Here is a 27,404-nt window from a genome sequence, read left to right as displayed (position 1 = left end):
GTAATGTATCAGGAAGTAGGAGCTGTTCATGAAACTCTGGTCCTTCACAACTAAATTCGCTGGTTGTCCAAAGGAACTGTACTTTCCAGATTTTATGAACTTAGAAATGAGTTATTACAAATATTCGTCAAAGAAAAACCTGAGTTTGCTGACCTCATTAGTGACGAAACTCGGCGTTCCAAAGTTGCATACCTAGCTGATAATTTTTTACATTTATATCATCTCAAATGGCAGTATGCAGGGAAAAAGAATATTCTTACATCAACTAACTGAATGGATACTTAAGAAAAATTCCACTGTGGAAGTTAAAAATTTGAAAAATTGACATTAAAATGCTTCCTCTCACAGCTGATACCGATATCTGTTCCAGTCTGATTTTAGAACATCTTCCTGTTTTGGAGATTAAACTGCAATGATATTTTCCTTTCCTCAACGTGAACGAATGAGAATGGGTTCGCAATTCCTCTGCCGTTGCTGCCGAGGGCACAAAAAATCTACCGTCAGAAGAGGTACATGTATGTACCAAGCGACCGCTGCTCAGCCCGAAGGCCTGCAGATTACCAGGTGTCGTGTGGTCAGCACGACGAATCCCCTCGGCCGTTTTTCTTGGCTTTCTAGACCGGGGTCGCTATCTAACCGTCAGATAACTCCTCAATTCTAATCACGTAGGCTGAGTGGACCTCGCACCAGCCCTCAGGTCCAGGTAAAGTTCCCTGACCTGGCCGGGAGTCGAATCCGGGGCCTCCGGGTAAGAGGCAGGCACGCTACCCCTACACCGCGGGGCCGACACAAACTCCTTCAGCTGACCGGAATATGACCTCCTTGGACATTCAATGGCAATATGACGGATGGTGTGTCTCATATTACCACAGTCGCACTCAGGGTTATTGATAGGTCCCTGAATACATAATAATGTCCTATTTTTTAAAAATATTCTAAGTTTGATGTTTGTAGCCTGGGTAGTTCTTCATGATGTATGACTTACGGATTTGCTGACCTACAGTACAATAATATCCTGTGAGAAAACGTTTGCTTCTTCTACGTTGAATGTTTTCGTACAGTTTACGAATGAATACTACTTGAAGCTGCAGTGCAGTGATGAACTTAGAATTGGTTCCTGCTCGTTACACATGCAGAATATGTCCTGACGCCGCAGTGAAGTGATGTGTAAGCAGTGTCATTTGAAGTAGTGCCTGGACACACCGAATGTTTAAAACGTTCTTGAATGAACTTAGCAGTGAATATAGTGACGTAATTTATCTCGCGGAAGTAAAATGGCTGAGCCGCGGACACACATTGGCACGATTTTTTGTACTTTGACAGGAAATCCGGCATTTTCTTGCAGATAAAGGAAAACCGTGTGATTCGTTAACTGACTTCAATATTGGCTATCGTGCCTAACATTCCGTGGCGATATGTCGATATGGCAAAACATTTAAACACCGTGAATACAGTGATCCTCGGGAAACATAAGCTAATAGGTTTGACAACATGTGTATTCAGGGACCTATCAATAACCATCAGGAAACTTCTCCTACATACCCTGTATGATCTCCTTCAAACTTTTTGCAATGAAACTAGAGCAAATAACATGAGTTATAAATGATCATTACAAGAGCAATTTAGCCCACATGTTTCTTGTTTTCCTTGTCGCCTCTCGTTGTGGTTCGAGGAGAGAAAGTTGAGTACTTCTATAGTAGCACTGATCGGATGAAAGATCCGTGTCCAGTGCATTCTCTAGCGGTGACGAAGCAGACGGAAGTGGCGAGAAAGTTTGCTTAGCCAGCTAACAACTTTCCTTTAGGTACTAAAGTACATCTAAGGGAGGAAAGCGTCCTGTCTCACAGGGTTCACCTTAGACACTTCGAGAACTATAAGCAGAGAGAACCGGGGAAAGGAATTTATTAGAAAGTGAACATCTGTATTAGCGGTCGATTTTTTAATTTGAATTTATTGATAATAAACATGCCACTGAGGCTGAAAAACCCCTTTGTGTAGCGTCTTCATACAATATAGGTTAATGAACACACTAACTACATTTTTATGTTATTAAAATATTAAATTAATCATTAAACTAAAATGCAGATACCAAATCAGGTATTTTTTTTCCGATTGCTTTACGTCGCACCGACACAGATAGGTCTTATGGCGATGATGGGATAGGAAAGGCATAGGAATGGGAAGGAAGCTGCCGTGGCCTTAATTAAGGTTTTACTTGGTGTGAAAATGGGAAACCACGGAAAACCATCTTCAGGGCTGCCGACAGTGGGATTCGAACCCACTATCTCCCGGATGCGAGCTCACAGCTCCGCGCTCCTAAGCGCACGGCCAACTCGCCCGGTACAAAGGATTTGTTAAATTTAGTGGTATGATGGAGGGAATTTGAAGGGTAGTTTTTGTAAACCTCATATTTCTGTGATGTACCAACTCTACAGGTAAAATTAAACCATATATTGTGCCCTTTTCAAGGCAACAACTGCGGTGAACTCTTCCTTCTTCTGTGCGCCGGCTGCTCCTGTAATAAATGACATGTAAATCATACTCACCGCTGCATGTAGACTCTCCTTCCTCAGTCGTGACCGTCCGCTATCCCCGAAGAGAGGCCACCCGTCGAATCAAGGAGTGAGGAAATGAAAAGATGGGGTAAACTAACTAAAAATGACGGTACCCAAAGACTGAATTAAAATTTAAATAAAAGACTGATTTATTGAATAAAATGCAAAATGCCAAAAGGAATGTAAGTGAACTAGACTGGTGAAAAATGTAAACAAATGAAATAAATGAGACTAAGAAAATTTAAAGATTGAAGATCTGCCTTACACTAACACCATAATCTGCCTAATAAACTGACTGAAGGTCAATCACCTTAATTAAAATAATTCCAGACTATGTTGTCACTGTCTTCATGTTGATAGGATGAATCAATTAAAACTCTGGTCAGAAAGACCACCTTCTTGAAATACAGAATGGTATTACGCAGAGAAATATCTCTCAAAATAAATTAAAAGTAGTTGAATCATGATAAAATAATTAGTTACGTCATCAATCCACTGACTCATAGGAGTTATCAAATATTTATCACATGTGGCTCATTTGGTAAAAATACCCAACTTTAAAATAATCATGGACTGCACTAACCAAGTGTATCACATAAGGGATAATTCGAAGAAAACAGCCATTAACATCACCCTTCATTTCCTACATGACCATTGTCTTATTCAAACACCTCATGATTAAACAAATAAATTATTGAAACATCAATCTGAGTGTTACAACCACTCATCTAATTTTTAAACTTCACTTGCATAGCTGTGATAGACTGGACTGCTTAAAAGTAATCCAAAGATTAGGCCAAGTGCCTGATGTTAACATTTTAAATGATAGCGATCCTTGTACATTGAAATTTCTATTGAATTTGCCGCTCACTGCATTTCATTATCAACGCATTATTTGTGGTACCACCACTAGATGGAGGCAGATGCCATCTTGTTTACCTCATTCATTGCGGCAGTTTTATACAATTGGTTTATTAAAGATCGCTTCATTTCTAAAATAAAATGTAGTGGATTTAAAAAAAAAGTTTGGTAATTACTTAAATGCCTGGTATGAGCATACCACTACTATTGTTTCGACTGTGACTTAATCGACGATCCATTAACCTAACATCTGAGATCTTATTGATATCATTAAATCTGTTAAATGGAGAAACACTGCTCCGACAAAGAAAATACAAAAATCAAAACTAGCCTATCTACACCTATCTATTTACATCAAATCAACTATAAATAATTCACATACGCTTACGTCCTACAAATGAGCGATAATAAAGTACACTCAGAAAGAAATAAAATAAGCAAAACTAGATCCCACCATCGCGGCCTACTGGAAATTAATAAGGATGGAATGCGCAAAATAATCTCGGAGTCCCCATAAAATATACCCCGCTGCGAGTAGCAAAATATAAATATTGTGACTTTGACGGCAATCTCTAACCTCAGACGATAAATGTCTGGCCATGATACTATTTAACCTCTATGGACAATGACTATTATTTCATGTCATCCATGACTCTACATGATTATTAAAAAAAAACATTGACTCGTCGCTCTGCTCACATTGTACAATGGCTAGCATTATTTGCCGAGCATCTACTTTCCCTGGAATTATTTAAACAAATACAGGCTTCTGCCTACAATCATAACCCATGTCGTAACACATTTAACACTCTTGGCGAAATTATTCATTTCACAATTCTCTTTACTCATTAATTCTCGACGTCTTATTATTCATTATTCTCACAACACGGCCTCGCACGTATCCGGCGGGCAAAATATCTGTCGTGCACATTACGACTTCTTACGACAGTTCATGACATGGTCCAAATATCATATTTCCATTATTAACGTAGATCATCAGGGATATTAATCATCTAGCTCGATCTCTTGATCATTCTCTGCTTCGCATCTCACAAAAAATATCAGAGCTGACTCATCAATGGCTTCCTAGCACTCACTGTTTCTATATAAAAAAAAAGTGGCGAGATTGCCTCTCAAAACACAGATGTTGAAAGATGTGCAACCGCAACTACACAGAAATAAATACTCGCGTCTACCAAAATCGTCGCAAAATACATGGGATAAGTACTATCAGACGCGGTCATCTGAAGGATGATCCCACAACATAAAACAAGCTGAATGCACATAAAAGCAAAAATAAACATTAAAATCATCTAGGCGGCGTTTACAAGATCAAAACTCTAACAAAAATATGACTCAAAACCATCGATATAATAACATGATGAAAATAATAATTACTTATAAATCGGCATTACACTCGTAGATCAAATATCATAGCTGCCTAAACTGTCAAAGTGACATACTACAGAGCACGCAAACAACATCTACCTAAACGAAGTGCACAAATAACCCAATTATTATTATTATTATTATTATTATTATTATTATTATTATTATTATTATTATTATTATTATTATTATTATGATAGTTACAATTACGATTATTTAAAAGATGTGAACTATTTACAATCCTACCTAATACTCTAAGCTACATTGATCATCGATTAGTCACGGTCCTACATATTTATTTACATTATTTATTGATGCTCATACCTGTGTGATGGAGGCATGTTGACTCACCCTCCGGCCTCGGTCATGGTGAATTTAGAATTCCATCTTCAAGCTGATGTGGTATTCCAAATTTTTACACACGCAAATTTGACACATATTTGCCATGGCGTAACACACGCTTACGTTGACAGAAAACACTCGTATTTCTCGCACTCCAGTGAAGGTTAGACGATGCCACTGCAGACTCCTGTCGTGAAGTTAGACGGTCGTCTCGCTACCTGCCTGGAAATCACCTGTTGGTCTACACACCGGTCTCTCAGCTTTTGTTTACACACACAGCTTATCGAACATTAACCCCAACGGGACATAACTGTTTGTTCAAGGTCTGCCACTGCGGCCTTCATTAAAGAAAAGTCATTCTCCTCCCCGTCTGCCTTTACAAGTTTCTCCCCGTAAACATCTCGCTTGCCAAACAGTTTATTAAATGGTAAAGCAAGCTAAATACAGTTCCAATGTTGTGGAGAAATTTATGCTTATAACAAATGTGAAACTACCCGTGGGTTAGAGAGGTTTTATGTAATTATGCTGAAAACATGGACTTGTTCCTCTCGACTCGTAATGTGAGTTTATTTAAGCCAAGTGTTGAAAGTGTAGCTCTTGTCTGTTGTTTCTGCATAAATAGCAAAAGTTTGTTAAAGTGTTCATTCCTGAAATGTTACTCTCCCAAGTGAAATAATACAAGGCCTTCTCAAAATGCCTACAAGTGTCTCTAATCACTTTCTTACCAGCCAAAAGTAAAGCTGACTAACTAAATTAGCTGTCACTCTCTGTCACACCGTCGCTCTGATTCGCACTGTCAAACTGAAGTTTCACTGAGAATTCTGAAGAATCACTGAGAATTCTGAAGACACACTGAGAATTCAAGAAACACTGAGAATTCTGAAGACACACTGAGAAACTCAAGAAACACTGAGAATTCAAGAAACACTGAGAATTCAACCCCCTGGTCGCTGGGTTTTGTAAAGAGTTCTCCCCCCACCTAGAAAATAGTTCCGTGGAAGGGATGTGGCGTAATGATCTAGCCCTCGGGAGCACTTTATCGTACATCCGTAGGTTAAGGTTTTCAAAATTTATGTACAAAACTCCCTAATTTCGGTCTGACTTACATGTAATATTGCGTCGTGGGAAATGATCACAGGATAATCCACACGACGGCACGCGTCACTGGTGTTATTTTCTTCCGGTGAATGGCTCCATCCTGCCATGACAGCTCATTCTTCTGGGCACACTTACCCCTCCGTGTGAAGTTAAATTTTATTAATTAGGCACTAATTAACCACAGATTCGCACTGATAATTTTCCAAATATTATAACGAAATCAGGACACTGTTTTTCACCACCACACCGGGCTTCAGATAGCGAAATACTGCCTGTAGATTCCCGCTGTGACAATTCATTCAAATTTAGAATTTTGTGATTGGCTGAGACTTTCGCGCTCTTCGTAGCGTGGATGCTTCCATTTCCTCCCAAGGATTGGCGGGTATTGTCGTTGTCCCTTTTGTCCTAGCTAAGTAGGTCAGGCCTCAACGCGTGATTTTCTCGTGAGAACCAACAGAAAGTCGCCACTCCTAGGCGGTGTCATAAAATTTATTGGAAGGAGTACTCAGGGTGGTTTACAAGTTGGTCGTGCTCTAAGGAGAGTTTTGTGGATCTTACTCGCCGTCTGACTGGCGCCAGAAAGTTCCTTTGTGACTGCTGGATTCCCAGCCTACTGTAGTATCCCATATGCGAAATATTCAACTTTTAATTTGTAAATTAATTAGGTAAATTCGCTTATGGGTGCAATATAATGAGTAAGGAAGTAACATTTTAATCATTAAGCTTTTTTCTTATTTTAGACTACAAGAATCTAAGCTACAACAGAGAAACAATTTTCTAAGAAATATACATATTTCTGATTGTTAGACACAAGAATGCCTGATCTCAGCCCCTTGCGTATTCTTCCAGGAAGATAGATGTTATGGACTGCTTTAGATGAGTACAGTAAGTGTTATATGCGAAACGGTGTTGTGTGTTCGTCATGCCTGGCATTTGTCACGTAACGAACACATGCGTTTTGAACCCTCTGTAGTTTTATGTTCAAAGGTTCAGATAAGTCGTTGTATATGACTGAACCATGGTCAAATATTTTTCTAAGAAGCGATATGAAAGCTCGAAGGCTAATGCATTTCTTACCTCCATTTTAGACTGTTCCTCTATCCAACCAGTGACCAGCAATTTTCATAGCCTAATATCTTTTAAGAGATTAGATAATGATACGTGACTATACCACAGTTACCAAGTCTTGTAAGATTCTCTGACTCAAATTTGGAATATCATTCGCGAACACATTATGAAAAAAAAAAAAAAAGGAAGTCCCAACCACGTGGCCTGATAGGTGAGAGGCATTGTCACTGACTTCTTACCAAGATGACCGCTGTTCGTATTCCAGTTAATACATGTAGGACTTTTATAAAGAAAAGTCACCCTCGGAATATTGTTACGAAACCAGCAGTCCGAAAAAGCAACTAAAGTTGCTTCTAAGACCCTGGTCCCCTTCTTTGAATGAATAAGGCAACAAGTGTTCTTGTGTTGTGAAATATAATGCCCGCATTTGGAGTCCAAATTGCCCAAAAGCACAACGAACTTGGGATTCGTACACCACCCCCTCACCATTTTTTGATGAAAACAAGTATATTGAACGGAGCTTAAGTTCTAATTAGAAAAAATCTTGTGACAGCCCGACGAAGATAACAATGACGTCGAAGCGTTGTCTAGACAAGACATAACCATCAGAAGTACCTCTGAGAAAAATCAACAAACCACGAATAGACTGCGACTGGACGTCCTAATGAATACAGAACATGCTTAAAGGAGTCTATAAAGCGAAACTACAGGGTGGTTCTAAACAAGACCGAGAGTCTCTAAAATCAGATAAATGAGCTTTTAACTTTCATATGGATTTTGTATAATAATAATTATTATTATTAAGGAACTCATGGACTGCAACGCTTTGTTTCAAGTGCAGATGGGATTTATGTCATCAATGCTACCAATGAGTTCACTCCGTCAGCGCAGAATCCTGTTTCGACTCAGTCAGTTTCCTCCCTAAGCCCGGTATCATATACAGTAGCCTATACACCCCATCAAATTACAATAGGAATTAAGTTTCATCTGTTAGCAAATTGCTTACTTCCATCCAGTCTGCTGACATCTTGTGCTCAGTATCATTCTTGCACCCGTACTATTGACTTGCTCTTCACGGTACAGTACAGTTCTCCCTTGCTTACAGAACTGTGAAATTTATTAACTACGGCAAGTTACGTATGGAATGAGTTCGTGCACATACATTTAGCGTACGAGGCAGCACTCGGTTTTCATCATAAGTAATGGCTACATACTGCTAGTTTCCTTCCCATGTTTGTATTTTTCTACATGTTGGGTCAATAAATTCGTGTAACATTAATGATATACAGTCGAACCTCGATATATCGAACCTCCATTAATCGAATTTTCAGTATCTCGAAGTAACTTAAATTTCCCGGCCATTTGTCCTATTCTTCACGTGTATTTATTTCTCTTTCACTCGAAATTCGGTTACACTAATTTCTTGATTTTTCGAAGCAAACATTTCCACTCTTGAAGCGAAAAATACACTGTAACTTGAATTTTGTGCAACATTAACTGTGCAATACGACATTTGTAGTTTATGAGGAACAGTCAACAAGTAAAGAAAAGTTTACTGTGATGCTGGGAGCTAAAACTTCTAATGAACGGAAAATCGGTGTGAAGTCTCGCTGTTTCTCGCGTGTGAATTAATTACCGGTCACGTAAGAAAGCAACCCCGAAGTTGCGGATGACAAGCTCCATTTACGAATCTCGGCTGCGTGGTATTGACCAAGGTACGTTTACTCTAACTACCTTGGTATTGACGAGAAGTTTCAACGTGAAGGGAGGAAAGGTTAACAGTAACAAATAGAACTTTTTATTTTTTCCAAAGGTGTTAACTGAGGTATACTTTTTGTTTCACTACTGTATGTACTGTATCCGGGCTTCTAGAAAGTTACTATACCACGTAAGAAAGCAACCCCGAAGTTGCGGATGACAAGCTCCATTTACGAATCTCGGCTGCGTGGTATTGACCAAGGTACGTTTACTCTAACTACCTTGGTATTGACGAGAAGTTTCAACGTGAAGGGAGGAAAGGTTAACAGTAACAAATAGAACTTTTTTTTTCCAAAGGTGTTAACTGAGGTATACTTTTTGTTTCACTACTGTATGTACTGTATCCGGGCTTCTAGAAAGTTACTATATTAAGGGTTACCGGTATAATTAAAGGGATGCCGTAAAATAGCGTTTGATTGTGTATTTTTTTAATACCGAATAAAAATAATGTATACAGTATAAGCCCGTAGAAACATATGATTCAATTATGTGCTATACATGCTCAAAACGGTATTCCCTATATCTCGAAATTTCTATAACTCGATTCGAGATATCGAGGTTCACTGTATTTATTCATTTTCACGTAACGAATTACTTCAATCCATTCCTATAAGATCGAAACATCTAATGACACAAGCCCCTCTTGCACTGAAAAAAAGCATTGCAGCCCATTGATTCCTAAACAAATAGTGTTTGAAATAATGCTATATATCTGATCTCAAACATTATCGGTCTAATTTAGAAGCAACCTGTATAAATACGCTACGGAAAAAATATCCAAACACAATGAAATAAGGAGTATAGAATACGGAAATGTTAGCAATATATTCGTCAAAGTAAAATATTTAATTGACATAGCGACACACATTTTACTGAAAGGCAAGTGATGGTGATTATTGATTTAAAAGGAAGAACAACTAGGCAAACATCCTATATATAACACTAATCAGAGAGAAAATATGGAAGGGATCCGAAACTACGAAAATTGAAGATATAGGCTAAAGAAAGACAAGGCAACACGAAGGGCCTGTAAATTAAATACTCCCCATGATTCGCAACGTAATACCGTCGGGGTAGAAAAGAACAAGATTTGACCAACAGAGGTCGGATAGGATAGATGAAAGTGAAGAGCCTGTCACTAGTAAGTGGAGGCAATGCCAGGACTCAGCTCATGGCCATGTGGTCACCAACCCACGCTCCCAAATTGAGAGCCCCTGGGGCTCCTTCTAGCCGCATCTTAGGAAAGGCATGGAATAGCGTGGGTGTTATTCTACCACCCCCACCCTCAGGGGTTACTGAAAGACATATTTATGATCGCTCGGTTTTTCCAAAAGGTAATTTTTTCAATGTTTTTTCTTCTTCTTATTGAGGAAAAACAATCAAATTTACGATTGGTAGTCCCTACATAAAATTCAATCAGCGTCCGGCTTCATGGCTAAATGTTTAGCGTGCTGGCCTTTGGTCACAGAGGTCCAGGGTTCGATTCCCGACAGGGTCGGGAATTTTAACCATCATTGGTTAATTTCGCTGGCTCAGGGGCTGGTTGTATGTGTTGTCGTCGTCATCATTTCATCCTCATTAGGACGCACAAGTCGCCTACGGGCGTCAAATAGAAAGACCTGCACCTGGCGAGCCGAACATGTCCTCGGACACTCCCGGCACTAAAAGCCATACGCCATTTCATTTTATTCAATCAGCAAAGGTTTTCAACTTTCCCTTGACAACTTAAGTGAGGTGTTTCTCCTCAGTAATAGCCAAAAATTCAAAGTAAGATCTTTTAAATTTACTCAAAGTGGGAAGATTTCAAATGAACGCACGGTATATTAGAGACACATAAAACAATAAAAATAACATATCTATAACATATAACATTTATACGGAGCGAATAAGGCCGCGCGCGTTACCACGCTACAGCTAGGAGCGAAGCTCTGCATTCAGGAGATGAATGGGTTCGAACTCTACCCTGAGTCCACCCTGCATTCTATCCGGTAAAGCAATGTCGGTCAGAAAACAGACATATTTAAAGATAGTTTCCTCCGAAAAGTCACTTCTTACTTTCAGAATGTCGTTGATCGCAATCGCGAGTTCACTGCATTAGCTTTGCTCCACCTTAATTCTATTTATTTCACTTAGTAATGCAAACTACCATCCACAGAGAATACACGTCCTGAATACTTGCAATGATCCATCTATTCTATTTGTGTATTTTCGACATGACATTCAATACTCGTAAGTCTCTTTCCCTGCTTTTCAATGTATTAAGAATGTCATTGGCTTTACGTCCCACTAACTACTTTTCTACGGTTTTCGGAGACGCCAAGTTGCCAGAATGTAATTTCACAAGGATTCCTTTTACGTGCCAGTAAATCTACCCACACAAGGCTGACGTATTTGAGCACCTTCAAATACTACCGGACTGAGCCAGGATCAAACATGCCAAGTTGGGCACTTTTTAATTTCCAAGATATTTGATGCATGATTTCAAGACAGTTGCCATTAAGCCGCCGGCATAGCGCAAACTGTTTACTACATTTCTACTAAGTGAATTTCTCCCTGCCATTTTACATAATTCAGTAAATCATACTATGAAATGTACACTATGAACAACATAGGTGAAGGATTACAGCCTTGTGGAACACCCGTCATCCGTAATTAACTCGAAGTAGAATGTACGTTAACCAAGCAAAATTTTGTTTACACAGTATTTGTAGTCGCCGAGACATGAAACTACAAAATTTAAGCTCTTAAATGCCTGGCAAAACCACGAAAGTAACCGAGGATAAACCTCATGAATTTACTACGCTAAGGGTAAGTGATGCGCCCGGCTAGGAAAGCGGCTGAAATATAATTCCCCACGTATCTATGATTTCCATTTAGTTTTAAATGACGCAGGTTAACAAGTGGTGTCGATGCTGGTTTGTTTTTTTATCGTATGTTCATAATACTAGTTGAGCGTTAATGAGATAGCGATGAACACGATAAACCTTGGCCATGTCGGATAAAGCACGGTTAACCAAGTCTTATCAGAGTGCATAGCAACAGACCGCAATAAAACACACCAGCACCAGCGTGTGGGTCACCTCTGGCATAGTCACAAACAAAATGAAATAATGCACGTTTCTAAATGAAAGGTGCGCTGTAATATAAAATGCAATGAATAGGAGAGGGTAGTTTCACGCTGAAGAAATTCATCTTCTATTACAGGGCCTCTCAAACGCTCAAAATCTCACGCGTGCATATCGAGGTGCAGCGACTCCGTGCACTGTGCATCGTTCCGTCTCGGCTCAACTCGGCTTGACTCGGATGGTGTAGTGTGCTGAGAGCGACGAAGCGTTCGGTGATAGACAGCTTGTTTATCAGTGAAATAGATAAGCGCAAGACAACATCATAATAATGGAGCAACCTGTTTCAAAGAAAGAAAAGACTTCCGAAAGTCCATTTCAATCGAACTGGGAAATTTCGTATTTCTTTATCAGTCGTGACGATAAAGCCAAATGCTTAATCCGTGGGACAAGATTTTCCAATACAAAGGCTTAGCTCTAATTCTACCAGAATTTGTCGAAGGAAGATTTTCCTAAGCTGCATCGAGAAGCATGCATATGTGAAAGGTATTTTTTTCCTGCTTTGACTTGTACGAAAACTAGATTGCGTGCGAGTAGGCCTATTTCTGATTGTAATTTAAAGAAGGCTCTCAAATTGCTGTCAGCCGGTCCCTTGTTCCAGGCATCACTGGTATCATTGCAAAGATAAAGGAAAAGAAGAGTCAGAGAAGATAAATTGTCTGCTCAAACCAAATTGAAAGAAGAGTGTTTTAACACCGGTAACATTGTCCCATACAACAGTGTCACCGCTCACCGCACATAAACATTTCGCAGTGAGGGGAGAATCAGCGGGGAAGGTGGAGAAGGCGATGACAGGCCGAACGGGTGAGACAGGTGTAGGGGAAGTGGAGTGGGAGTTTGCACTCTGGTCAACCTAGTGAAGTCGTCTCCTGCACCTTGCGCCCGTGCACTGCACGGCGCATGCACCCTGAGAGGCCCTGTTCTATTAGGAGTAACAAGCTGTTACTGTGAACCGCCCTCGTTGTTGTGGTCATGTGAGGCGAATAGAGATGACGGCATGGCACTGATTACAGATTCGCTGGATACAGCAACAATACAGGTCAAATGCATCAGAAGATGGACTGCCAAAGTGGGTCTTCAAGTGTCGTTGAAACAAACAGAATTATTCACCAACATCAGAGAAGCTAGCAGAGCGATACTACTAGAACGGGGAAAATCAAGAGGACTGAGAAATTTAAGTATCTCGGCGAATGGACTGAACCCAACTTATCAGAAAGAGCATCATTATCCATAAGAGTCAACAAGTTGGAACTGGCCTATCGACTGACAAGGAACACTTATAACCTGAAACTGAACTGTCTTTCCCTTCTCATGTTTCAGTCACAGAACAGTATATACAAACTTCGAATATTCTACTCCTTAACAAAACCTCATGTCCCGTTAATTTACTTTGCAGTGTTTTGCGCTGCCTGAATTAGAGGTGTGAGGACAACACAGCTTGTTCTAGTACATAGTCTTGAACATATTTTGAAATCTTTTTTTACTGGGTGGCGGAAAATTCAGACGCTAGGACTCGTACCGGTTTACAAGGAAACCGAGAGTGTAAAGGGGAAGTGGCTACATTACTGCTTCTCTCTAACTTACTTGAAACGTGGAGAAGTAGGAGATGCGTTTTGCGATCTAATGAGCGTCATGCCAGAAGATCCATCACTCGCACAGTTCAGTGACTACCTGATAGAAAATTATATTGATAATGAAAATGCATCTTTCTCACCTTGCAATTGTGCAGACGAGTCCTCTGTTCTTTGGAGAACGACAAACGCGTGCCAAAGTATTCATTCTCGTTTTAACTCTTTGTATGAATCAGTTCACCCTAAATTTTTGTAACTTGAGAAGAGTACAAACAGACTCCTACATTAATCTCAATAGCGTCAGCTCTGGTTCCGTACAAAAAATTGACAAAAAAAAAAAAAAAGAGAGAGAGACAAGTATTCATCCAGAGCAAAATTTTGTGCAAAGACAAAATGGTAAAATGGACAGATCGCACTTTTTCAAATGTGTTTCGTACAAGGCTTATATATTATCATTAACTTAAATATATATTCTGAATAAACGCACTTACAATTGAAGCTCATTATTAGTCTATATTCTCTCTTTAAATACTTTCGCGTCATCATAATGTTATTCTTAGCTTAAAAGTATATTCTGAATAAAAGTACTTGCTATAGAAGCTCGTTATTATACGGTTTAGGGGCTGCCTGACTGAGGCGGTAAAGGCGTGCTCGGTTCACCCAGAAGGACGTGGGTTCGAACCCTTGTCAGGAAGTCGTACAATTTAAGAAACGAGATTTCCACTTCCGGAGGTGCACATGGACCTGAGGTTCACTCAGCCTACACCAAACATGAGTCAGTACCGGACGTAGAGCAACCACTCTACCCCATCACGTGCCGAGGTTACGGATAGTGGAGGCCTTTACCTTCCAACCCTCCAAGGGCCTTCACGGCCTGTACGGTGATAATTTTGCTTTGGTTTATTTTAATTATACGGTTTACTGATTGTCATCCGGATCCAAGGCTAAATGATTAGCGTGCTGGCCTTTGGTCCAAAGGGTCACGGTTTCGATTCCCACGCATTCGATAGACACGCAGACTGCCTATACGGCGTCAACTCAAACGACCTGTACCAGGCCCCTTCGGAGGCCACACGCCCTTATTACGGATGTGTGGCGGGAAGTAGCCAAGAGAAAAGTATGTCGCGTTTTGTAATGATTCTCGTAATAAGAAGTTTTTTTACAAGTAGCTTTACGTCGCACCGATGGTCATGGGATAGGAAAGGGCTAGGAGTAGGAAGGAAGTGGCCGTGACCTTAATTAAGGTACAGCCCCAGCATTTGTCTGGTGTGAAAATGGGAAACCCCGGGAAACCATCTTCAAGGCTGCCGACAGATGGTTTTCCGTGGTTTTTCCATTTTCACACCAGGCAAATGCTGGGGCTGTACCTTAATTAAGGCCACGGCCGCTTCCTTCCCAGTCCTAGCCCTTTCCTGTCCCATCGTCGCTATAAGACATATCTGTGTCGGTGCAACGTAAAGCCAATAGCAAAAAAAAAAAAAATTAAATTGAAACATAATCGCCTAGGCCTAAATGTTCTGTTTATTTTATCTTATTGTTTGAATAATGTTTGCGGATATTCCATTCTATTTTTACATAAAATCCTATTAAAAGGATACTAGGCCGCAGGAGGTTAAGTAAGTTAATAAGTTAATGATTGATAGTTGCTATTATTTTTGGCTGTTACCTTTTTGCATGGTGGTTGATTTGATAGTTACATAAGCCTACTTGAAACAGACACCTTAAAATTAAGTTGATGTAATGTTATATTAGGCCTGTCTGATAAGCCACTATCGTTTTGATAGTATTGATATTAGCAGTAAAAATATAAACTGATTACAATGTCCTTAATTATTTTCTTCTATTTTTTTTTTTATGTCTCAGGCCATGCACGAAAAGTGTCAGACCTGTGGAATTTACACAGATAGCGAAGAAGGCTGGCAACAGGGAATCTTATTTCATTATTTCCCTGTTGGTAGACCTAACATTTGCAGAGAGTGGTTGGACGTTGTGGGGGTCGAACGGTTGCGGCAGCTTCCTCCGAAGCAGCTGAGGAACCGCACTGTGTGTTCGAGGCACTTTCGTCACTCCAGCTATCCAGGACCCCTATCAAGGATGCTGTATAAAGATGCTGTCCACATGTCCACAGCAACCGAGTGGGAGGCCTAAGTCCAATGTTACATGATTGGGAAGGAGCAATAGAACACTAGAAGTTCAACGTACTCTGTTATAACTTGTTTGTGATCATAACATTCAAATAGTTCAATTGTGCAGTTAATATTTACCTGTCTGATATTATTGTTAACGCCCTGAGGGGAACGAATTGAAATTTATATTCATATTGAAGTTTTACGTAGTATTCCCCGCCCGGCTACTCATTCTTGCCACCCGCCTGACAAACATTTCTGGGGAGAACACGGGTGCTAATGTTATTAATGTTAATTTTACATTCAAATTAAACAATTTCAGTTTAAGAATGCTAATGATTGTTTAGCAATATATTTAATTTTGTATTACAAAACACCCAACTAGTAGGCTGTGCAGTGTGGTCATGTATCTATGAAATTGCGCTTGGGCAGTGGTGGGTTCGCACCCCACTGTCAGCTATCTTGAAGATGGTTTCCCTTCTTTGCAATAGGCAGGCAGATACTAAGGCCATACCTTAATTAAGGACACAGTTACATCCTTCTGAGGCCCATTCCATCGTTGCCATGAATCGGTGATATATGAGCCTCATAGGAAAAAAAATGAGATCATTATGAAGCCCAGAACATCATTATAATTGTTCATAAAGGTGGAAAACAAGTATGTTCAGTTCATGTTCAGTGTTGTAATTCAAAATATGCCATACATCTGCATGTTTCAGACTCCCATTTGTCTTAATTGCATTAGTGACTTTTATAAATTCCTGCCTTACAGTTGTTATATAATCAAACACTTAATTAAACTTCATGGGACATGTATTATTATCATTAATATTAGTATTACTATTAATATTATTATAGGGAGGTTAAGGACAGCATGAAGCATATCTGCTAAATGGGAAGTGAAAAACTGTAATGTGGAGTTATTTTCAAGAGCAATGAACCTTTCAAACATGTGGTTTACTGTACTCATAGTCTGTTCCTTTATATGAGATCATCATTTGTGTATAATTGTATGAAAATAAGTAAATACTGAAGTGGAAGTGTCGTGTGATATTGTGTGAATGATTTGTGTAAAGAAGTCGTAGTTTTGGTTAAGCATCCATTTCTACCAAAGGAGGTTTCACTGAAAATCTTGTATTTTGGAGAAAATTTCTCATCAGAACACAGGGAATATATTATATTCTCACCTCTCTTATTTGCAGTTTCTATGCACAACCTCCTATACAAAAGTATGTACTGGTATGTATGCAATGTCCAAGGAACTAAATTAATATTTGTGAATGTTGTGATGTTGGTAACCCATTCATTTGATGTTATGGTAACAGTTGTACAAACTTTTCTTATCATAGTACTAGGCAAGTTGGCCGGTTAGGAGCGCACAGCTGTGAGCTCGCATCCGGGAGATAGTGGGTTCGAACCCCACTGTCGGCAGCCCTGAAAATTGTTTTCTGTGGTTTCCCATTTTCACACCAGGCAAATGCTGGGGCTGTACCTTAATTAAGGCCATGGCTGCTTCCTTCCCATTCTTAGGCCTTTCCTGTCCCATCATTGCCATAAGACCTATCTGTGTTGGTGCAACGTAAAGCAACTAGCCTTATCATAGATGTCCGCCTGTGGGTAGGGGCAGTAGAATAACAGCCACGGCATCCTCTGCCTGCTGTAAGAGACGACTAAAAGGGGTCCCATGTGGGCTCTGCACTTGGGAGCTTGGGTAGGCGACCACGGAGCCCTTAATTGAATTTTGGCATTGCTTCCGCTTATTTGTGCCAGGCTCCCCACTTTCATCTATCCTATCTGATCTACCTCGATCACCACCTGTTCTTTTCTGCCCCCGATTGTATTATGTATGGAGGCCCAGGGAGTCTTATTTTCAAGCCCCCCATGGGCCTGCTCTTCCTTAGCTGATACAATAATTTTTCCTAGTGTCAGACCCCTTCCATTTCTTCTCTCCGATTACTAATATATATAGCGGATGGTTGCCTAGTTGTACTTTCGCTTAAAACAATGACCTAGATGTTAGGCCCTTTTAATCAACAAGCATCATCATCTTAAGCAAGGAGGTTTGTGGTGAGGACGAGATGTTTGGTGGCCATGACATATACTAGGAACTGTCCCATCATTCGCCTTACTGCAGGCGAAAGGAAAACCATTCTCAGGACAGCCAGTGGTAAGGGAACAGCCCGTTTCTGTGTCCCAAATGCAGAGGTGTAGAAACACTGTGGAACCATAGCCACCCCTCCTCTGCTTGGTTGGCTGGTTGGAGTGCATGCTGTCAGATCACAGATCAGCCTACTCTGCAACCACCAACATAGATTTCTGCCTTCGATATACAGTAGGTACAAATGGCACTGTCTGAAGTGAGTTTCCACTGTCTTCAACTGGCATTTCGTCTAGGTTACAGCAAAGTCCCTTGCACACCGTAATGTTGTGGAAGTAGCAGCATATTGTTGATAATACTGTACTAAATTAGCAAACAATTCCTTGGACATAGGTCTTAATAGGTTGTGACTTGGCATGGGAATGTTTTATGCTGGATCAGCTGCCATGTTATTGTACGTAGATCCTGATGCTACATATTTCTGTCAATTTATTGGAATTCCTCTCCTGCGGATGGACTGAAAGGAAGCATTATTTGTACCTCCTGCATGTTGTAAGAGGGAACAATCACAGAATCTGTAAGCGCTCTCTTGTCTTTTAAACCCACAAACATATTCATGATTCCATCCTTTTCCATGTAGCAGAAAAATTTAGATATATCCTACTGTCACATAAAATAGAACATTTTTAAGTATTGTAAATACTGCAGATCAATGAATACAAGGAATGCATACAATTTTGTAGCTTGACATTGTTTATCATCTAAATGCAGATGACTGATTGAATGATATGTTGTGTTTTGGTGCAGTATGTAGGAACAGAGTATATGCTATCATGTCTTGGTTTCTTCAAATACTACTCTGCCAGAGATTTGCCACCGTCTAGTAGATGCAAAAGAAGTACAAATCTCAATATTTCTCAGTGTGTGGCCCTAGGTGCCTCTTTTGACAGACTGAAAGATGTATCATATAGTAAGTTCCTTGGGAAAATACAAATGGTGTTGCTGAAAACTTTTGCAATGTCAGTGCAACGTTAGACTGCAATAAGAGAGAAAAGTATTATGTTGTACCTTGTCAGTTCCATTCCTTCTTTCATAAATGAATGATTTTGTATTTGTGTTGTATTGAATAGTTTTCTGGCTGATGAATATTAATTGATGATTAACACTCCTGAATGTAATGTCATGAGATTATGATATACTATGATCACTAAACTTTTTGTGCAAATTTCTACACAATTTTATATCTGTAACCCTGTGGATAGTAGGTAGAATATAGCTCCATAAATCAAAAGATCATGTTTCATTTCAATTTACCTTTGAATCCTACAAACTCCCTCCTTAGCATATGAGTTTCCTTTCATTATTTTGGTTCCTGTGTATGGTTTTCTTTCGTACATTGTATTTATATTTTATTTCCTGCATAAGTGGCATATCTTGATACTATTGACTGTTACAGTTGGCTTAAGTAGTGTTAAAGAGGACTGATGTACGAGGGGATGTTAGTGTCTATTTCTGTCATAGGTCGTAATCTGAGATAAGGATTGCCAATCCCACTCACCTTCTGGTCACTTCCTTCCTCCCTTTGTGAGTTAGCTTCCTTTTTCCTCAGCAGAAACAAACAAAAGCAGCACAGGCAAGGCCAGTCACTTGCACCCTTCATGGCTTTGTGAATTGGTAAAAATAAAATATAGCTCCATAAATCAAATAATTATAATAAGCAGCACAAGCTGGTTTCTTTTCTCCAACAAAAGAATTATTATTAATAATAATAATAAAGCACAGGCCAACCTCCAGGTGTATTGTTGTTCAGAATGCAGTATTTCATAAAAAAGTAACAGAAAGAAGGAAAGAAAGAAAAGGAAATGAAAGAAAAATATAAGAGAAATAAAAAATATATATTTAATATAATATTTAAGAGTGGAGGGGGGACGAGAACCTGGGGACCCTCCGCGCGCTAAACGATTTAAATCGCCCGCCCGTTAATTTTAGTTCAGCCCTGTATAAGCTAGAGGCGCTAGTGTACAATTCCTGGCGATCTTTGCGCAGCCGTTGCGTACAGAAGTGAAAAATAACGTTGAGAGTCATCTCTTACTCATTCTCTTTGGGCACGGCTGTGGTCTAAGCAACCTATGCCATACCTAATGCTGAGGTATTATCAGACCAATTATCATAATAATTACCCCAGACACTCGCAGATACAATCGGCTATCACAAGTGCTCTAACACGTACAGTAAAATACTGTGAACATCTCTACTGCTTTTTATTCATGATAGTCTCTGAAAGTTACGCTCATTTTTCAAAAATACCGAAAAGTATTTTCTCAGCAGAAGATAAGTTTTCTCTTTTATGACACAAATATTAGTTATTTAATATTTAGCAAGTTAATTTATTTTACACTTCATCCCCAGACTAAATACGCCGAAAAGATCATAATACCTGTATTTTTGAAATGGTTACATTTGGTTTTATGCTGGTTTGAGTTCTGTGAATAAGAAAAATCGATTTTCTTTTACGAGACTTGTACGTTTAGACGTAAATAATTTATGCCGAGTGAATTTAATTGCCCAACAGACTGAATATTATTTGAAATTTATCTGATTTCGAGTGCAAGGAGTGTCATGTACAGTATGTGTTAATAACTTTCAACGTCAAGTGAAAAGAGGGCCCTTTTATATACTCTGCCATAGGTTCATTGTAGACGTTTATTGGCAGCAAACAGCAACTAGCCTGAGCTACAGTGAGCGAGAAAGCATGGTGTACGCGCGCACTTCGTTAAATGAAGTCTCAAAGTAGCCCTCACAACTAGTACGAACCAGGGCAGGTTGAAGTGGCCTCTGGTGAGGTGAGTTGGGCCGGGCCGACGTAAAATCTGATCTGACTAGAAACCCAATGAGTAGGTTCAGTGCAGGACTCTGCCTCAGAGTTCACGATCCTCAGGAATGAAGGACCGATAATAAGAAAAGATCATAATACACACCTGTTTATGTATTATTAACTTGTTGCTGTGCTGCAAAAGAAAGCAGTCTTGTAGTTTTATGTGACTGGTGATATCGTGAACATTCCCAGGAAACCTCTGGTTTCACGTGGAATCCGAACAATAGAAGAGTGATTTCTATTTCTCCAAGTATCATAGGTTCCCAGCTTATCCTTTTCCAATTTGTCACCAGTCCTTGTCACCATCACCTCAGTTCAGCTTTACTAATCTGTTTAGAACCGGTTCCCTGACGTTCAAGGCAAGACAAATAATGGTAGGTGACGATGCAAGGGTTTTTCCAGTGGCTATCGTGTGATGTAATGACAGATTCAGTCTTAACGTACAGCAGAAACTCATGAAATAACACTGTACCATGGACTTGACTGATCCAACTCTCGTTCAGATTTAACCGAGCAAATTTGTGTAATTTTAGCGGTGCTGTGTCACTCCAACAAATTCTAATGGAACGGGTAATCTTATGAATAAAGTTGTAGAGGGCTCGCTCTCAGTAATGCCATTTATTTCGCGATATTTTGATGAATGTATCCGTTTAAGGTCAATTCAAGATCGTATCAATAGTTTTCAACTTTCGTGTTTGTTTGTTTGTTTGTTTGTTTGTTTGTTTGTTTGTTTGTTTGTTTGTTTGTTTGTTTGTTTGTTTGTTTGTTTGTTTGTATGTTCCATCATCACGGTTAAACGGCTGAATAGATCTCGATCAAACTTCATATTTAGAGTCTACTCATCCAGGAGCAGGTTTCGATATGCATATCGTTTAAAAATCACTGAATATACTGGGGTTTTATAGGAAGGTCAGAAGAGATTTCTTCAATTCTTTCTTACACTATTGATAATATGAACATTCTGTAGACTATATGTGAAACACACTTTTCAATATTTTTTGTTACGCACATAATTTCGATGGGTCTTGCTGTGGGTTACTGTAGTCACGTCCTAGTTCGTGAACCATGGCCAACGACTGAGTGGCCCAGTAAGTGGTCCTGAGAGTCGGGATACCAGTGGCTACGGAGTAGGAGTGGGCATCATCTCGGACATACTCAGAGTCATGACCCTCCTTGTGTACAGGCGGCTAGGATTATACAATCCACCGTATTCCCTAACCCGAAGAGGAGAGATCCTAACTTGGACTATGTGTAAGTAGGGTAGCATCCTGCTTCAAGAATTCACCGAGCTCAGAACATTTTAAGCAAGGCTCAGACCTATGGGAGTAACGGAGTCCGACTCCCATTTGACAGGCGAGGGACTCCTTGAAAACAACTTTGCGAACGAAATGGAATTCGATGGGGAACTATCAATATTAATGGGACTTATGGAAGAAAGAAAGTAGAACTGGCAGAGTCAACAAAGAGGATGCACCTGGATGTGCTAGGAATAAATGATATTCGGGTAAGGGAAGACAACGAGGAAGATAAAGGGGATTGTAAAGTGTACTTGACGAGTGTTAAAACGGGAAGGGCGGAGTGTGGGGTAGGGCTGTTCATCAGGAATACTATTTCACGCAACATCGTTTCTGTTAGGCAGGTACATGAGCGAATGATGTGGGTAGACCTGGCAGTGAGAGGAATTAGGACGAGAATTGTCTCAGTGTATTCACCATGTGAGGATGCAGATGAGGACGAAGTTGACAAGTTTTATGAAGCATTGAGTGACATCGTAGTCAGGGTCAACAGCAAGGATAGGATAGTCCTAATGGGCAATTTCAATGCGAGAGTTGTAAATATAACTTAAGGACACGAAAAGGTGATTGGTAAATGTGGGGAATATATGGAGGCTAATAGGAATGGGAAGCGTTTGCTGGACTTCTGTGCTAGTATGGGATTAGCAGTTACGAATACATTCTTCAAGCATAAGGCTATTCACCGCTACACATGGGAGGGTAAGGATACCAGATCGATAACAGACTATATCTTAACAGACTTCGAATTCAGGAAATCTTTCAGAAATACACGGATTTTCCGGGATTTTTCGAAGATACATACCACTATCTGGTTCAGGATATAGAAAGAGAATTGGTGGTATACAGTGATGCTGTAGTAGAAACAGTAAGGAAATGCCTATGTAAAGATGATAAAAAGCGAACATCTTAGTGGGATGATGAAGTGAGAGCAGCTTGTAAACGTTAAAAGAAGGCTTAAAATGCCTATAAACAAGGGCTGATGCAGACAGGGAATTGCACATAGATGAATGAAACAGAGCGAAACAAATAGTTGTTGAATCCAGAAAGAAGTCGTGGGAAGATTTTGGTAATAAGGTGAAAAGGCTAGGTCAAGCAGCAAGGAAACGTTTCTAGGCAGTAATTTAGAATCTTGAAGGGAGGGAAAAGGGAAATGAACAGTATTTTGGGTAATTCAGGTGAACTCATATCAAAGGGAATCACTGGACAGGTGGAGGGAATATTTTGAAAATCGTATCAACGTAAAAGGAAATCTTCCTGGTGGTGTCACGAACAACCGAGCTCATGGGGACGAGGAAAATGTTGGTGGTGAAATTATGCTTGAGGAAGTGCAAAGGATAAACTCCATTGTCATAAAGCAGCAGGAATAGATGAAACTAGACCTGAAAACAACCGAGCTCATGGGGACGAGGAAAATGGTGGTGGTGAAATCATGCTTGAGGAAGTGGAAAGGATGGTAAATAAACTCCATTGTCATAAAGCAGCAGGAATAGATGAAACTAGACCTGAAATGGTGAAGTATAGACGGAAGGTAGGGATGAAATGGCTTCATGGAGTAATAAGATTAGTATCGAGTATTGGTAAGGTACCTACAGATTGGACAAAAGCAGTAATTGCGCCTATCTACAAGGAAGGGAACAGGAAGGATTGCAACAACTATCGAGATATCTCATTGATTATTACACCAGGCAAAGTATTCACTGGCATCTTGGAAGGGAGGGTACGATCAGTGGCTGAGAGGAAGTTCGATGAAAACCAGTGTGGTTTCAGACCACAGAGGGGTTTATGTTTCGTAGATCTAGAGAAAGCATGTGTCAGGGCACGGAGGGAAAAGATATTCGCCATACTGGAGAACTATGAGATTAAGGGTAGATTATTAAAGTCAATCAAAGGCATTTATTTTGACAATTGGGGTGCAGGGAGAATTGATAGTAGAATGAGTTCTTTGTTCAGGGTACATACAGGAGTTAGACAAGGCAGTAATCTTTCTGCTTTGTTGTTCGTAGTTTACATGGATCGTCTGTTGAAAGGTATACAATGGCAGGGAGGGATTCAGTTAAGTAGAAATGTGGTAAGCAGTCTGGCCTATGCTGACGACTTGGTCTTAATGGCAGATTGTGCCGAAAGCCTTCAGTCTAATATCTCGCAACTTGAAAATAGGTGTAATGAGTATGGTATGACAATTATCCTTTCGAAGACTGAATTGATGCCAGTACGTAAGAAATTCAATAGAACTGAATGTTAAATTGGTGATACAAAGCTGGAACAGGTAGATAGTTTTAAGTATTTAGGATGTGTGTTCTCCCAGGATGGTAATATAGTGAATGATATTGAATCAAGGTGCAGTAAAGCTAATGCAGTGAGCTCGCAGTTGCGATCAACAGTATTCTGTGAGAATGAAGACAGCTCCCGGAATGAATTATCTTTACATCAGTCTGTTTTCAAACCGACTTCGCTATACTGGATTGGAAGCTGAGTGGATTCAGGATATTTTGTTATTAAGTTAGAAGTAACAGACACTAAAGCAGCGAGAATGATTGCTGGTACAAACAAGTGGAAACAAAAGTAGGAGGGTACTCGGAATGATGAGATAAAGGCTTAGTTAGGAATAAACTCGATGGATGAAGCTGCACTGTACGCATAAACCGGCTTCAGTGGTGGGGTCATGTGAGGCGTATGTAGGAGGATATGTTACCTAGAAGAATAATGGACTCTGTTATGGAGGGTAAGAGAAGTAGAGGGAAACCAAGACGACGATGGTTAGACTCAGTTCCTAACGATTTAAAGATAAGACGTATAAAACTAAATGAGGCTAAAGCACTATTTGTAAATAAAGGATTGTGGGGACGTTTAGTAAATTCACAGAGGCTTTCAGACTGAACGTTGACAGGCATAACGGTCTATAATGATGTATGTACATAATTCCGCTTAATCTTTAAATCACGAAGAAAATTACTATTTACATGCTTAATGCTCTTCAGCCAGTGACGGACACACTCGCAGACCTACAGTTATTTGAGGGATCCCTAACACAGAGAAAATCAGAGGATGCATAATATTTCGCTCGGCTTGAAAATTAACCCCACCTAATTTTATGAAATACTTCCTCTCATGCAGAGGCTGCCTTGCGACAAAGTATATTTTTACCTTTTTTTTTTTTTTTTTAACAAGAGAAATAGATATACTGTACTTGAGAAATGGTGAAGGTAACCTAATTGTAACAGTGATTTCTTAGAATTATCAATGAACCCCTTAAGGCTATGAAGGCTATGATGGCAATCTCCCGTAACGTTGTAACTGGCAGAGACATCTGTTTCCAGAAATTAGCGACAAAAACGAGAATTGTCCCCCTAGCTCCACCCAGAATACAAAGGCAATTTAACAAGATACACGTTCTCCTGGAAGATCCCAAATAAATTGTGGAGTAAAATGTGAAAAAACCCCATCGCGTTGTTATAATCAAGGAAAATTTGGATCCTTTCTTTGAGAGATTAAAAAACAACATTCAAAGACCTTAGTTCTGTACCTGTGGTATGGCACATGCTTTACGTTGTCTTTGTTAATATTCTTCTCCTCAATAGTTTGGTATTAACAAAGTGCACAATGTGAAAGGAGAACCAATCCCTTGTCGAGTCTAACAGCAAGGGATAACGCTAGAAATTCCGACAATTATGTAAGTCGGCTTTTTCTGAGAAAAATTACGACAATATACCAGCCCTCTTATGTGACTTGAAGATCTTCCTACTTTAGGAGGGATGAAAACATTTGTAGCCTTAGAGCATTAGTGCCTAGTCCTCACAAAATAAAATCCACCACAAGGCATACTTTTTTTTTTTTTTTGCTATTTGCTTTACGTCGCCCCGACACAGGTAAGTCTTATGGCGACGATGGGACAGGAAAGGCCTAGGAGTAAGAAGGAAACGACCGTGGCCTTCATTAAGGTACAGCCCTAGCATTTGCCTGGTGTGAAAATGGGAAACCACGGAAAACCATCTTCAGGGCTGCCGACAGTGGGGTTCGAACCCAGTATCTCCCTGATGCAAGCGCACAGCTGCGCGACCCTAACCGCACGGCCAACTCGCCCGGTAATACATTCTTTATAGTTATCCGGTGAAGAATAGGGATCAAAGCCATATAATGAGCACATAAGACTGTCAAAGCGATTCTACGTATTGTCGAGAGGCAATCCAACACAGCTGCGTGGCATCAATCACTTCGTATTACTGCCAATTTTTCAACTTCGCCGCTTTTCCCATATTTTGGTGGGTTCAAACTGTGTCGCACATGTGGATTTGCCCCTATTTGATGGCCGGATGCCTTTCCTCACCCCAACCCAAAGTAGAGGGGTGCATTCACTATTACGTTTTTCTTTGGCGGTCGGCAGGGTGATATGTATATGAAGAGAATTGTATTGGACCAAACACAAGCCCCCAGTTCCGACACAGAGGAACTAACCAAACACAGTTAAAATCCCCGACCCGGCCAGATATCGAACCCAGGATCCTAAGAGCCGAAGGCCTATATGTTGCCAATTCAGGCAAGGAGCCGAACTATGTCTGTCAATTCTGTTCCGTCTTCTTCTGCCACTTGTCCCACACTTGTGGGGTAGTGGGTGCGACCGTGTTTCACAAGTTGCTTTGATCATGTTTTACGGCCAGATGCCCTTCCTGATGCCAAACCTATGTGGGAGGAATGAAATGGCGTATGGCTTATAGTGCCGGGAGTGTCCGAGGACAAACTGTCCGACTCATTGGCTGAATGGTCAGCGGTGAGGCCTTCGGTTTAGAGGGTCCCGGGTTCGATTCCCTGCTGGGTCGGGGATTTTAATCGCGTCTGATTAATTCTTCTGGCCCGGGGACTGGGTGTTTGTGTTCGTCCCAACAATTTCCTCTTCATATTCAGACAACACACTGCACTACCAACCACCACAGAAACACGCAATAGTGATTACATCCCTCTATCTAGGGTTGGCGTCAGAAAGGGCATCCGGCTGTAAAACATGGCCAAATCCACATGTGAGACACAGCTCGCACCTGCTACCCCACCGATGTGGGAAGAGAGGAGGAAGAAGAAGAAGTGTTCGAGGACAATTTCGGCTTGCCAGTTGCAGGTTTTTGAATTGACGCCCGTAGGCGACCTGCACGTCGTAATGAGAATGAAATGCCGATTCAGACGACACATACATCCAGCCCCCGTGCTAGCAAAATTAACCAATTATAGGCCTAGTTAAAATTTCCGTCCTGTAGTAC

The 27,404-nt window shown here is 40.3% G+C and overlaps 1 protein-coding gene across 1 annotated transcript in view; it reads right to left on the bottom strand.

The window, feature by feature from the left end:
- Positions 1 to 27,404, bottom strand: part of LOC136879327 (tyrosine kinase receptor Cad96Ca) — a 435,356-nt gene that overhangs the window by 299,572 nt on the left and 108,380 nt on the right. The window lies entirely within an intron of this gene.

Source organism: Anabrus simplex, chromosome 8 (genome assembly GCF_040414725.1).
Source record: "Anabrus simplex isolate iqAnaSimp1 chromosome 8, ASM4041472v1, whole genome shotgun sequence".
NCBI classification, from domain to species: Eukaryota; Metazoa; Arthropoda; class Insecta; order Orthoptera; family Tettigoniidae; genus Anabrus; species Anabrus simplex.
Note: the sequence above shows the minus strand (reverse complement) of the source record. Positions and strands in the feature narration are given on the sequence as shown.